Source organism: Microcebus murinus, chromosome 17, assembly GCF_040939455.1.
Source record: "Microcebus murinus isolate Inina chromosome 17, M.murinus_Inina_mat1.0, whole genome shotgun sequence".
NCBI classification, from domain to species: Eukaryota; Metazoa; Chordata; class Mammalia; order Primates; family Cheirogaleidae; genus Microcebus; species Microcebus murinus.
Window position 1 is genome coordinate 35,265,309 of NC_134120.1, and position 15,594 is coordinate 35,280,902.

The 15,594-nt window shown below is 37.5% G+C and overlaps 1 protein-coding gene across 15 annotated transcripts in view; it reads right to left on the reverse strand.

The window, feature by feature from the left end:
• Positions 1-15,594, reverse strand: part of DTNA (dystrobrevin alpha) — a 354,661-nt gene that overhangs the window by 260,818 nt on the left and 78,249 nt on the right. For 2 of the 15 annotated variants that reach the window (XM_075993542.1, XM_075993548.1), the window contains exon 1: positions 3,604-7,722. The exons of 4 other annotated variants lie outside the window; for them this stretch is intronic. The gene's annotated coding sequence lies outside the window, so the exon portion shown is untranslated. Of the gene's footprint in view, positions 1-3,603; positions 7,730-15,594 lie in introns of those variants that run through there. 9 more of the 15 variants (XM_075993545.1, XM_075993538.1, XM_075993540.1 and 6 more) reach the window with 9 other exon arrangements.

Here is a 15,594-nt window from a genome sequence, read left to right on the forward strand (position 1 = left end):
GAAAATAGGGTTTTCCCACAAAGGAGAGGAGTAATAGACATTCCAAGAAAAAAAAAATTGGTAGGTGGACTAGCACAGAGTAGGATAGTATATGGCATATCCCAGAGGCAACAGGTGTGTGAATTGTGTGTGATTAAAGTGTTGATGATAACCAGTGAAACAGTGGTAACAATGTTTGAGAAATGGGTTGAAGCTTTATGATGGACTGATGGACCTTGTAGCATATACTAAGGATACTAACCTTTATTTCTGAAGAGTATAATAAGCCACCAAAGATTTTTAAGTAGGGTGGCAATCAATTGATGTCTATAATTTTTAGAAGATAAGCGTGTTGGTCCCAGCATGGAAGGCATTTGTGGGGGTTAGAAGGAAGGGTGTGGATGGGACCTACAGACAGGAGAACAACTGGGAGACCACATAATACCTGTGAGATGATGAAGACCTGAAGTTGAGCAATGGGAAAGGGAATGGAAGGGAAGGGATTTATTTAAGATATTCTAAAAAAAAAAGTGGTGATACTGGATATCGGCCAAGAGAAAGTAGAAAGAATCAAAGTCAACAGCTGAAAGCGATGGATGGTAGTGGGGTGGATTAGAGATTAAAGAGATTAATTACCAAGGAGAGGGACCAGCTAGGGCCAGATAAAAGAACTGTTAAGTACTGCTGACAGCTCACATAAAGTCAGAAAACATGAATCTTTAAAGCAACACGCATAAGCAGTTTTCTCCAGAAAGTCTAAATAAATAAGGTCACAACTACAAAATCAAAATAACTACCTGAAATCATTAATGATATCAGCAGACTATCTGATATCTTCTCTAGAATGAAAAGTGTAAAAAAAAATACTATAAATGCAATAGACTGAATTTCCATTTCTGGTAACAGCAATGAGATAATTTGGACTGACATACCCAGTGAGGTAAGTAAAGATATTTGAAATATAAAAACAGCAAAGGGCTAACAAGATGGTGAGGATTTAGCACATGATGATTTAGGAGAAGATCAGGAGTCAGAGAGTCATTTTTCAAAGCTTTTACCCTTGGGCATGTGATTATGAGGAAAAAAAGATGTGAGAAACCAGGCAGCCTTATGTGCTTCAAGGAAAAGTCACAGTCCTTGGCCCTCAGGTGGAGGCTTTAATTAACTAACCCAACTTTAATTTGGGATCCTGACAGGCCACACCTTCCTTGAGGGTAGGAGTGAACCTACTGTTCCTCACACAGATTTGCAGCCTTGCCTCTTGTCACAGAGGTGATTCCGGGAACCTTAGGTGTTGTACTTTGTCTAAGGTGATTCTGGTCTGATATCATCCCTAGGTGCCTGGCAGAAGCAAACCAAAGTCTTCTCTGGAAGAAAACATTATCATCATTTAAGTCTCAACACAAATTGTAATGTAATTTTAAAAAATATATATGTCCAGCATATAGTCAAAGATATCCAAGCAACCAAGAAAATAAGACACCGTGAGTGAAAACTGGCAGGCACAGTAATAATAGAAACACATCCAGGAGCCCTTGAGATGTTATAATTATTAGAACTATATCATGAAACAACACTTACTATGTTCAGAGAAATAAAAGCCAAGGTTGACAATTTCCCCAAAGAACTAGAAACTATAAAAATGACATAATACCAACAGAGAAATATTTGCCTCTTTTCCTGTCAACACTATTTGGCCACATAGTTTAAAATTTTTACATTTTAAAATTTAATTTTGTATTTTTTATTTGTTTTCCTTTTGACACACTGAAAAGAAAAAAAAATCCCACAATGATAAGTCTAATACAGTTTTGGTTTATGTTTATAGTTTGATCAGAAATGTATTAAAGTCAATGGAATGCCTACACGTTTGTGTGTGTACCTGTGTGTGGTGAGCTCCCAGGTGTATGCATTCACAAATTTCTTAAAAGCACCTGTGATTTCTGCCAGGTGCATTCCTATTGTTGACCCTTCAGGACACAGCTGGGTAGCACAATGTCACCAGACGTCGGACGTTACCAGGGGAAAATTTACAAAGGTACCATCCACGCAAAGGGACATGAGAATTAGCTGGAGATTTTACAATCTAAGGATTAATTATAATTATTACCAAAGGTTAACTATGATTTAACAGACTGCCAAACTGTTTGAAGACTATATATTGAAAAGCAAATATTTCTGATGTACTTAGCAAATACTTCCTGATGTACTTTGACTTTAAAACCCTCTAGAATCAGATTCTTCCTTGAGACTAGGTCTTGACTGCCAAGCAAAGGAGAGCTGGGAGCAGTGACATTCATCAGGGGTCTCCAGGGAGGAGGAGGATTGAGGGGGGAGGGAAAGTGGGCAGGGAAAGGAAGGAGGGAACATTCAAACTAAGCTCTGCCAGCTTCACATTTTGTTTGGCTTGGCTAGATTATTTAGTAGTTGTAAAATCAAGGAACCCTATCAATAAAATACCCATTTTCCATTTTAGAAGAGTAACACAGTACATTACTTAATTCTTATCAAAGTTGAATAAAAGATTCAAGCCCTTCCTTGTTTATACCTAGTTTAGCCAACTTAGTACAATAGAATCTGTCTATTTGACAGAACAAAAACTGGCCATTTACATTTAACAACTGTTCAGCCCCACACTCTGTAATAAGAGTCAGCAGATTTATTTTCCCCATATAAAGTAGAATTTCCAATTCACACCATGTACTCTGTGACTATTATGGACAGTATTTATTCAGAAGGAATGCTGTGCAAGTTTGGAAAAGCTGTCTCTAAGAGCAGAGGGAGAGGTTATTAGACAAAACAAGAAACAAAATCTATACAAGGGCAAAACTTGAGAACTAAAGTTTGTCATTCTTCCTTTTCAAGGAAAAGAGTTTTTAAGTCCTTAAAACAGTGTGGCAATAGCAAATTAGACAACCCTTTTCCCTCCTCTTTTCTTAAGCTCTGTATAATCATAACGCCTCCATTCACTTAGCAAATATCAGCTTTTTAGGAGGACAAGAACCTGCTTGGAATTAATGAGGTGACACCAAAAAACAACTTCTATTAATAAATTGTTCTCTCCTATAGAAATGGTCTGTTTTTTCTCAGTTGCTTTTTAAAAAGTAGAATACCTTCGAAAGGCTCCTGATGTACTTTAAGATCACCTTAGACCAGCTTTCCCCTCCTCCACCTTTTTTCCTTTTTTTATTTTATTTTTTTTTAAATTAGGAAGTGACTTAGTGCCATGCAAGAGAACCTGAACTCGGTCACACAATAATACAGTTTTATCCCATGGCATAACAGAAACAGTAACATTCAGTCTGTTGTGACACAGAACTACTGATATTGTCACTCAGTAAACTCTGGGCACTTAAGGAAAGAACGAATAGAGGAAAAAGCAAGACAGGATAAAGGCAAAACTGAAATTACAGGTCTGCAAAGTGAATTTCAAACATAAGCTAAAATATTCTATTTCTTTCTGCTGCACAAAATATAAAATGCCACTATCTCAAGAAAGGTAAGCAGGCTACAACACTGAAATATCTTCATTATCACCTTTTCATTCACACAAATAAAAAAGGAAAATTTGACATTAACCTTCCCAGAAAAGCGATGCACCCTAAAATCAATCCTTTCACTTACCCTAAAATATGCACATCATGATCTCTTAAATCCTTTTAATTCCAGTACATCCAGAACATATATGAATTCTTAGCATGTCCACTTAAACAGCAAACTTGAAGCAAATCAGTAGTTACAACGGATCCATAACAGAACTCCCTGAAATTCTAGGGAGAGATTATGTGTTTAAAATCCAGCTTCTAGATCCTGGTGTATACTGTGTCTATCTTTAACTTGAAAATGATTTGGTTTCACATTCCATTGAAGTCCCACTGGCAGATGCCTTTGGTAAGCTCACCAATAGCAGGCTCTCACGCGCCCTCCCTCCACCCCCTCCTTGGGACTGAACTTCCGCTGCTACATCTAACGCTGATTTACTCAGCTGTCTCTTTACCTGTCTCTGTATGGGTAAAAGGAGATGTTTTCATTGATGGCTATTACAGAGACACTTGGAAGCTGAACATCAGCCTGTGGCCTCACTGCACTTCCCCTGCCCTGCCCTCCCCTCCCCCTGCTCACTGCCAGAAACCAACTGACTTCCAAACTTGGCTGCCTGAAAAAGAATGTTCTCTGATTGGCATTCCTGGAAGCAGAAAGCAAGGCAGCTCAAGTTCTGTACTGTTACTCAGCATGAATAACTTCCCAGGTACACATAATACAAACAAGTAACGTTCCTGGATTTTTTTTTCTCTTAACTTTGATCAGAATCGAGCAAATATTTTGAGGCTTTCAAATAGTTTTATATTAGGACAGCATTTATGTTTTAATAGCCACATATAATTTTACCCAGAATGGCTATGGCTTTAGTAATAAACTGAAATGGCAAATTCTGTGTTAGAAGTTGAATGATCCTTAGTAAATGAGCTGGGACCCATTAGAGGAAGAAATAGCTACTGCTTGACAGTATCTGTTGAATCTGTGGATTTTCTGTGAGAGAAAATTTGCTTGTAGGAATTGTGGGAAAACGTATTTCAATTGACCTATATTTTATACTCCAAACAGTAGGAGAGTAAAAAAAACACTTCTAACTTCTACCACTCTATTGAACCTTCTTTTTCAGGACTGTCTTGCAAAATTTTAGTGAGAACTGGGAAAGAAAATGTGTGTGTGTGTGTGTGTGTGTGTATGTGTCTGAACAAAGAGAAACTGAATGAATGGAAACTAGGGAAAAAGACACATTTCATTAAATAGAGCCTCACAAAGATTAATAATGGGGGTCCCTTTAAGTCACCCCTAATTTACTTATATTTAGCATTTATTTGGTGGTTACTGGGGACAAAAAGTCTCCTGCTTCTGAAAAGTAATTTACCTATGTTCAAAACATGCAATTCTATGGACCAGACAACATCTTCAAAGGCCTGATAAAAGATTTGTAATTTTGGTAAATGAACATATCTCAATCCCGAGCAGTTTGGGGTTTCCAAAGTCCGTCTGGCAGTGGCTGCCAACTCTGGGCAACTGTCAGCTGGCTGGGCTCAGGGTGGTGGTGTTGTTGCAGCTGCTCCTTGGAACTTACATGGACATCTCAAATATATTCGACTATAGAAGTTTGACTCCAGAAAGAAAGTTTTGTTTACTGTTTATTTGAAATTAAGATGTTTTAGGTTTTTTTTTTTTATTTATTTACCACATCTAGAACAAGATCATAATAAGAAACCATGAATAAAAATTTGATTAACTGGCATCATATTGCTAATTTATTTTGGTGATATTTTGATGTCCCATATAGGCTGGTGGTATACTAGCTTTTAATCTAATAGCATTATTAGATGACCTAATCACATCTCAATGTCTTTTTAAAAAAGATTAAAAGAAGGGAAAAGGGGAGGAAACTTCCCTTACTCTTATCCCCAAAGTTTATTCTCTTGGAGAACCTGTAGGCTATCTGCAATGCTGATAGATAAAGGCGTTCAAATGACTTCATAAATAAATGGAAAGAAGTAACCCCATAGCCTAGAGAGCACACATCTCAGTCCCGGTGTTTCTTTTTCTGTCTGTCAAAAACACTCCCTACAAGGCTAATAGATGGTGTCAAAACATAAGTGAACTAAGAAGAGGGGAGGGAGTTGGTGGCAGGCTGCCTGGTTCACCATCAGCTACACTGCTCACATCTGTTGTGTATCTGAGTGAGCGCTAGCACGTAAATGACACTCGAGAAATGTTGGTTGAAACTGAGGAACTGCTTGTGTACAAGTGTGTATTTAACCTATGGAAAATGGTTATTTCTTGGCCCATATCTTATCATTTGCCTTGGGAAAAAATATAGCTCTCTTCAAGCAATTAACCAAAAGGCTATATGGAATGTATATTATGTACCAAGCACCTTTACTGAAACTAAAAAAATTATTATACACCGTGTGTGTGTGTATGTGCATGTGTGATTGACTCTCACTACTAACACCGCAAATATTTGTTAAGATCACTTCTGCTAATTTTGCTGGCTTGTAAGAAAAAATAAAGAGAAAAGGAAATGTTAGGTTCTCTCATGTTTCCCCAGTAATTATAACAATTTTCTATATTGAATTGTTACTGGCCATTCCTTATAGTGCAACATCCATCAGTCAGATGTCTCCTTAGGTTGCCAACTTTATCTCCACTTATATTTTCGTCTGCACCAATCTTACAAATTTCAGAACACTTCATAACAGGAACAGGAGCATTAGTCCAGACACAAGGTTAAGTGAGCAAGAAGTTTTTTTTTTTTCTTCTTCTTCTTTTTTCTCCCTAACCTTCACAAGGCAATTGATAAGATTTATAATGGCTAGACCTCAGTCTTTATCATGAGTAAATGTTGTTTTCTTCTTTCATAGCACTAACATGAGAGTTAGGATTTGATCAGAAAATAGCTTCCAGGGCTTGCTTCCAAAGAAAACTGGGCATATAACAGGCAAATCGGATACCCCTGATTTATCATGAACAAACAGTTAATCTCTGCTCCATTCTCCAGAAATAGGCTGCATTAGCACAGTTTTGTGGATGGCAAATGCTGGTAGCAGTCTCCTTACAGGGCCGAACAAGGTGTTCAAACACAGTCTTAGCCAATCTGTGAGTCATCCATGTGTATGAAGAACCTGGTCACTGAAAAGCAAACAACCTTTGTCATTTTTGCCCCCTTCTGGTTGTCCTTAAGAGACTAGCACAGGTGGTATTTTCAGGGTGATAGTTTTGCAGCAGATTTTTGTTTTGGTCTTTAGTATATAGTTTATTTTTAAAAGCAAATACTACTTAGACAAAAATACATCTTTTGGGAGAATCGTGTTTTTGTTAAAACTGAAAAGATTAATAGATCTAAGTAGTAATTGTTTGAAAAGTAATTAAAAAATAGACACTACCCAAGAAAAAGTACAAAAACTATATATAAACAACATTAGAAAACAAGGGCATTAACAACATATATAGAAGAAATTCAAAACAGCAGCATGTGTAATCCTATTATGCCAATCAACTTAAAAATATACCCAGCAATCCCTCTGCTGGGTATATATCCAAAGGAAATGAAATCACCACTTCCCAAAGATATCTGCACTCCAATATCCACTGCAACATTATTGACAATAGCCGATATGTGGAAACAATTGAAGTGTTCATTGACAAAAGGACGAATAAGGAAATTGTGATACACACACATATAATGGAATATTGTTCAGCCTTACAAAAGAAGATCCTGCCATTTTTGACAACATGCATAAATCTAGAGGACATTATGCTAAGTGAAATAAGAAAGAAAAATACTGCATGATCTCATTTTTATTGTGGAATCTAAAAAAAAAAATCAAATACACAGAAATAGAGTAAAACAGTGGTTATCAGGATAAGAATGAGAAGATGTAGGTCAAAAGGTACAAAAGTCAAAATTATGTAGTATGAATAAGTCTGAAGATTAAGTGTACAGCACTTAATCTGTAATTAATTGGACTATAATTAATATTGCATTGTATACTGGTAATTTGCCAAGACAGTAGATTTTAGGTACTCTTACCATACACACACACAAACACACACACATGAAGGGAACTATTTGAGATGATGCCATATTAATTTGTTTAACTGTAGTAATCATTTCACTGTGTATATCAAAATAAGTTTTAATATATCAAAACATCATGTTGTATATCTTAAACGCATACATTTGAGAATGGAAAGGAAAACCACAGCAGCATGCTATATGTAATACTATTAAATATAATCAACTTAAAATTGGATGAAATGAACACCCATTTTGTATGCCTATTGTATAGAAATAACCTTAATCATGGAAAGAGCCATATGTATAAATATACCAATTATAGTATATTTGTTTGGTAGAGAATAATAAGGAAAATTAACAATTTTGATGACAACAGAATGGCACAGGCTAATGATTAGGTTAAAAATCAGCATATAAGTGTATGCACACCATGATTTCAACTATATTAGAACATCTGTAGGCACCAGAGAGAAATATAAAGGCTAGAAGAAATCTTACCAAAATGATATGTGGGGTCTTTTAAAAAAATCTTATTCCATTTTTGTAGATTTTCTGTAATGAGATTATTTTACCCTGATTCACAAACACACATACATGCACCCTAAAAATATGCCTTTTCTCAATTCCTTACTCTCCTCCTTTTCCTTAAAGAGGCAACTCTATTTCACTTCTCTGGGTCTCTGTTGCAGGAGAGTTTGGGGAGGGGAGCAGAGGGGAATGGAGAAGCTGTATAATGCAGAAAAAGACGTAGAAAAAGCTTAAGAAGGGGAGGGGATTCTTCTGATGATTCCTTCTCATCTGGTACTATTCAGCCATTAAAAAAATTGGTGCTCTAGTATCTTTTGTAACAACCTGGATGAAACTGGAGACCATTTTTCTAAGTGAAGTATCTCAAGAATGGAAACAAACACCACATGTACTCAATACTACATTGGAACTAATCGATCAACACTTAGGTGCACATATGGAAGTAAAACTCAATGGAAATCAAACAGGTGGGAGGGGAGAGGAGAGGATGGGTAAACTCACACCAAACGGGTACAATGCACACTACCTGGGTGAAAGGCACACTTATAACTGACTCAAACTGTACAAAAGCAAATTATGTAACCAAAGCATGTGTACTCCCGTAATACTCTGATATTTTTAAAAAAGGTAATAAGTATGAAATAAATGTAAAAGTTAAGAAATGATTTACATTAAAATAAAATAAATGATTTACATTTAAAAAAAAGAAAAAAGAAAGGGAGGGAAATATCCAAGAATAAGAACAATCTTAAAGGAAATGTGAGAACGAAAGAAGAGAGGATAGGAAACAGAATCTGGCACAGTATAGGTGGGGGTCAGGCTGTCAGCCAGATTGGGGAACAGCCACTTTGATGAGGTAGACTCAAATGTCCAATCAATATCTGAAATCCAAGTGAAGAACTGGTCCTAATCCAAGTGCTTTGAGATACATCCAGGGTTAGAAACAGGATAATTCTGTTTTATGTGATAAAAAGAAAATGATGGGCGATAGGTAAACCAGGTGGGGTTTATTCATTTGTGTTCTGGAGGCTGGGAAGTTCAAGATACACACTTGAATCTGGTGAGGGCCTCATGATGCTTCATAGCATTGTGGAAGAGAAGAAGAGGAAGCTGGCACACACAAAGAGACCCAACAGAAGAGGCAGCCTCACTATATAACAACCTCGCAGTAACCCAAGAACTTGCTCCCACGAGAAAAGCATTGCTCCCTCTTAAGGACCTAATCACCTCTTGGAGGCACCACCTCCCAACATAGCCACACTGGGGACCATGCCTCAACCACAGCAATTTGGAAGCAGTTTTTCTCCAGATTAGCATACAGCTATCAGTGTTTTTCGAACTTGTTGTTTTGCTATGAAATCCTTTGTTCAAAGGAAATAGTTCACTGAAGCCTAACAATGACAAGGCATAGCTCCTTTACTAGAAACTCAGGTGTGAGACTCGTGGTCCTACCTACTCAGCCCCTTCTTCTATGAAGCAGTCCCTTTGGGGACTCCAGAAACCATCCAGGAACCTGGGAATCATGGCTTGGAAGCCTCAGAGCTCTAGCATTCATGGCATTCACTTAAAAAAAATTAGCTTTTATAAATTAATAAAAATTTATGCACATATTTTTTAAAGCCACATAGAACTTGAAAGAATGTCCCATCCACCTCTCTCCACCATTGAATCCCAGAGGCAATAATCTTCAACTCATGACTGTTAATTATACTGATTACTCTATATTCCCAGATGATATCCTTATATACCTATTTTTTGATGTTTTTCAAATGTCAATATTATCTGTTGGCCTCCTACTGTGGAAGATAAGGATTCAGCTATTATATACTCTTTCCAATGTGTGTACCTTTGTCTCTGTTTCTCCCTCTCTTTCTTCTTTCTTGCCTCCCTGTCACTTTTACTCATTCTCATACCACCCACAGGTGTGCACGCACGCATGTGCGTGCGCACGCACACACACACACACACACACACACACACACACACCCTATCTCTCTCTTTCCTTAAACTTCCCAATTTAATTACACAAGAAGCTTAACTGAAGCAGTAATCATTGTTTGCTTCATTTTGGCTATGTATATATTACTCACATGTAAGCCGCATGGGGATTTATGATTACATTTCTTTTCCCTGACATTAGTAGTTTTGTCATGTTTTTGTTTGCTTAATATTCTATCTGCCAATAATGACATTTTCCTAGACTCTCCAATAGATGTGCAAACATTCCTCTTGATATGGTAAAATGCAGCAGTTATTTAGTTATTTTTTTCAGCACCCTGGAACTGTGCTTTGCCTCTTTCTAGTATTTGGTTCTGTCCCCAGAATTCTTCCTTTTCCTTTCTCTTGACTGACACTCTCATGGGATGAGGGAGGCATATACTGTAGTAGCTTCCTAGGAAAGATGCTTGGGAAAAATACATATTGGGGGGGAGAGAACTTAAATGTTTGGAAATACTTTTTAATTCTTTTTTTACATTAATTATTAATTTGACTAGATACAGAATTCATTGTTCAGAAGCATTTCAAGCAACTTCTTTACTGTCTTTTAGATTGTGGTATTATCAAGAAATCATTTTGTTCCTTGATTCATTTTCTTTGACTTTCCATCCTTCTTCTTTCTTTTGTTCCTTAGATCATTCATTCCTGCCTTCCTTTTCCCCTCCTTCCCTCTCTCTGCTCCTTCCTCTCTCTCCCTCTCTCTGGAAACACTTATTATTTCTTCTTTATCTCTGGTGTTCTACTGTCTCATGCCAGTTTACCTTGGTGTGCTACTCCCCAGACTGATCATGTTTGAAACTCAAGGGACTTTTCCTCATTCTTTCAGTTCTGGGAAATTTTTTTATGAATTTTTAGCATTTTCTGACCCCTGTTTTCCCTGTTCTTTCATTCTGAAACTGAAGTCCTTTTAATTGAATATTGGATCCCTACTGATACTCTAATTTTATTATATTTGCTCTTCTTTTCATCTTCTTTCTACCATCTCCTCTCTGGGAGAATTTCTCATCTCTCTTCTGTTGAATATTTTATTTCTGGTAACATACTTTTAATTTCTAAGAATTCTGTCTCTAATTTCTCCCTTTTTCATAGTACCATGTTCAGTTTCATGGACGTAATTTCTTTTCTATTATCTAAAAGAATATACATTTCAGCTTTTATAAACGTTCCTCTGTTTCCTGCAAGATCTTTGTTTTCATTAACTGTCTTGTTAGTTAGTTACTTTGTTTGTTTGGTCTCTTTTATGTCAGGGACTTTCTTCCAAATCTGGTATTCCTTAGTTGTCCGCTCAAGCAATGTATTATGGGCTACAGGACATTATCATAAAAGCATTAGACAAAGCTGAGTTGTTTTGCTGAAACACCCTCAAGAGTAATTAGGTTTCTCCCTCCTTGGGTTGTCAGATCCTCCAGAATTGTGCCCCCTCCAATGTCCTGCCTAGGGGGCACAGCCTGGCTGCCAGTGTCCTGGGTGCTGAGGTGCATAAGAAGGCTTGAAGGAGAGGAGAGTTTGTTACTACTCAGCATGTGGATTTCTACTTAGTCTCCCAGATTTCAGTACTGCACCTCACCATCATCTGCCACTGCTTACAGTATTGCTGCGTTGGTAGCCACTCTAGTTAAGTTACTCCAGAGACTAAAACCCTGCCTCATGACTCTTGCATGGTGAGGGAAGCATAGTTGCCAGACTGCACAGGGTTGAGGAGGGGATTTGAGAGTACAACTGCTCTTTTTAAGAATTTTAATCAGCTCTGTTTTCAGCCCAAAGTCTCTCTGTTAGCTTCAACACTCCTTTTGGCCTCCAATCCTTGAGTTTTCCAGGGTTGTCTACGGAGTTTCCATTGCTTCTCATTGGCATTTCCTCTGCAGACACCTGGGTTTCTACAACTCTGCATAGCTAAATCAAGTACCATTCATCCATTCCCTTTCTATCTTACCCCCCACACCAAAAATATGTCCATAGCTCTCTTCTGTTGTATTCTCTCCCATTTTCTTTATTCCAAAGATATTTTTCAATTGTCAGTATAGGGGTTGCTTTGCAAGGGAGAGGGTGAATTTAAGCATGTGTTCCATCCTCCATTTTAACTGTAATTCTCTGTTTACACTCTTTAGTACTGCTTTAACAAGGAACAAGTTCTCAAACATTCTCCAAAATGGATCCCACCAAATTCAGCAGTTGTGTGTGTGTGTAACAACATAATATTTCATATTTCTCCACAAGTACATCCAATGCTAAAATGAAAGCTAAATCCTAGCAAGGTATATAATCATCTATATCAGACACAGTGAAGTATAACATTCAATTAAAATAGCAATCTTTTTATTCTGAAATTATTTGTGGTTCCTTATATTAAAATTTTCATCATATATCTGTGGAATTAAATGTCTGAATATATATATTATGAATAATCCCTTTATGCAAAAACTACATCTTAAAAAGTGAAAATACATGTGTTTTGTAACTGAAGTTTTGTCTAAACTATCAATTAAGCCGTAACTCAGTCAAGACAAGTTAAATTATCTTAAAATTATCTTAGCTGTCAGTTTGAATTTGCTTTTTGTTGGAAAGCAATGTAAATTCCAATAGTGAATTTATTTCTCTTTTAAGTTGTCATGGTCATCTGTATATTTGTGTATTTTGTTATGTAAGGTAAGATTTGTCTTCAATCATTTTTTTTTTTTTTTTTTTGAGACAGAGTCTCGCTTTCTTGCCTAGGCTAGAGTGAGTGCCGTGGCATCAGCCTAGCTCACAGCAACCTCAAACTCCTGGGCTCAAGTGATCCTCCTGCCTCAGCCTCCCGAGTAGCTGGGACTACAGGCACAAGCCACTATGCCCGGCTGATTTTTATATTATATATATTAGTTGGCCAATTAATTTCTTTCTATTTTTATGGTAGAGACGGGGTCTCGCTCAGGCTGGTTTTGAACTCCTGACCTTGAGCAATCCGCCCGCCTCGGCCTCCCAGAGTGCTAGGATTACAGGCGTGAGCCACCGCGCCCGGCCAGTCTTCAATCATTTTATACACTAGTTCTGCTCATTATAATATGTTGATCTGGAGACATCAGTTTTCTAGAAAATATATTGTATCTTATTTTTTCAAGAGTATCCCATCAACACTGAAGCTAACTTCTACTCTTAGAGAGATGTATACATTATATTATTTCTACACCTGTAAGAGCTGGCCATGGGTAAAAAGTTAAAGGTTATCCTTAACAATCTTTACTTTACTTCCACATGTGCCCTCTTTTTATGCAGTCTGCTCACCCATCTCCATCAGCACTGCCCTTCAACCCAGCCAAAGCAGGCGAGGAGGTGGGATGCCCTACCCTGGGCCTCACACTTCAAAGGGCCTTGCTGCTCTAGTCTCCCTTTGCTTATGTCTTTCCCCACAGAGCTACGAGTTAGAAAAAGAACCAGTGTTCCTCTTCTATCCCATGCTGTAAATACTTGAGACTATGGAGCTCTCTGCCCCAAAGGCCCTGAGATTGCTTCCAGGTCTGTCTTCCCAAGGGGAGACTTGCCTTTAGAATATACATACTAAAGACTTGGGGGTAGTTGATGGGTGGTGGTTTTGGGGGGATGTGGGTGCAGAGTATATGAACCAAGCTTGGAACAATGTGCTGCGATGTTCGCACACACGTCTGTGCAAAGCCCTTTCAGATATGAGACAAAACTAGGGATGGGAAGAGAGAGTAGAGTGTCTGGGCGCCATTGCTGTCTGAACTGCCACATTTAAGAGAATCTAAATTTGAACTTGGACTTCAAAGTCATTATGAAGACACACTTATCAAGGTAGGAAAAACCATATTTGATTCAATAATTTGGAAGTCTGATTTACAACTTTTAAATATTTAGACACATCATTTGTATATCCCCATTTGTATTCATGGACCAGGTCCTGCAAAATAATAGGAGCAGGCCTGACCGCCTTATCACCCTCATGTTTACATTGCTGTGTACTAAAAGTAACTGAGTGCCTTTCCACACTTTCTATTCTCTATCAAATTTATCTGTCCCAAACAACAAAGCCTCAAAATTATATTTCTTAACTCATCAGTGAGCTGAAGACTCAAAGAAAGTGAAATAGATTAATTTTCAAAATGAGATTAGCCCTTCCTTGGAGAGAAGAATTCTACAGCTGTCATCACTTCTGGGGACACACACACAGGGGGTAAGGACAAGCAACCCAACTGTCAACAAACTTCTAGCAGCTGCATGTGGGCTGGTGTCACAGATTAGGATCCTAAAGCACCCGACCACAGAAAGAACTGTACCTGCCTGATAACTCTGTTCCACAGGCCTCCACTGAATATTTAGGAGTGGCTGATACAGGCTGGGGCAGGGCAAGAGAGCTAATGGAGATCCCCTCAAGGTGCACAGTTCTAGACTTGTGCATTGCAGCAGTTCTCCAATGGTGCAGAGAGGTGTCCTTAGGCCTGGGCAGCTGGAGGGTGTAAAGATGTAAAAGGCAGAAAGATGTTTTATGGTTTAGAAAGGACAGAGAGATGTCCTTTGGTTCAGAAATGTTGGCAGCTGGCTTTAAGTATTCAGAAATCTGTGTAGCATTGCCAATCCTCATCTTGCTAAAGGGAAAGTTCTATATCCTCCTTAAATACATCTAAAGCCACTGATGAATAAAATCCAACTAAAGCTGTGGCAAAGCTTAGATATAGACCTAACACATATTAGACTGATTCAGTCTCCTTACTCCCTATACACACATTATCAGCCTAATAGAGAAAGGAGTAAGCTCTTTTCTGTGAGTAAATATTATTTACTTATCATCCCTTGTGGTAGGTGAATAAACTCTCTCAACTTTTTCCTACCTTATTGAAAATATTTTTCATATTGAAAAATATGTTTGCTAAGCACAGAATTCTATGAAAAACTATGCTTTTACCCCCAAAGACTGATATACAACAATAAATTATAAAATATATGAAAAAACAGAATAACATAACCCCTAAATTAAAAAATAGCAACAGAAGCAGACCCACAGATGGCCCAAATGTTGGACTTAGCAAGCAGCATTAAAAAAAAACAACAACAAAAAAAACCTATGATTCATATAGTAAAAAGATATAATGAAAAAGTGGAAAGCATGCATTAACAGTTGGGCAACTTCAGTAGAGATATAGGCACTATAAAAAGAAATAATAAAAGTGAAAATTATATATCACAAATTAAGGAATCATTCAATGGGTTGAACAACAGATTAAACAGCAAAAGAAAGGATCAGTAAAATTTAAGACAGGTCAATAAAATCATCCAAAATGAACCACAAGAGAAAAAAAGTGATGAAAATGGGACAGAAAACCTGTGATCATGACACAATATCTAATGGTCTAACATACCTGTAATTGGAGCTCTAGGAGGGTACAAGAGAGACAATGGGGCAGAAGAAATATTTGAAGAAATTATAGGTGAATAGTTTCTACAACGGATAAAGGATATTAACTCATGTGTGAAAAAAAAAAAAAAACAAGTGAAACCCAAGCACAATAAATGTCAACAAAAAGACT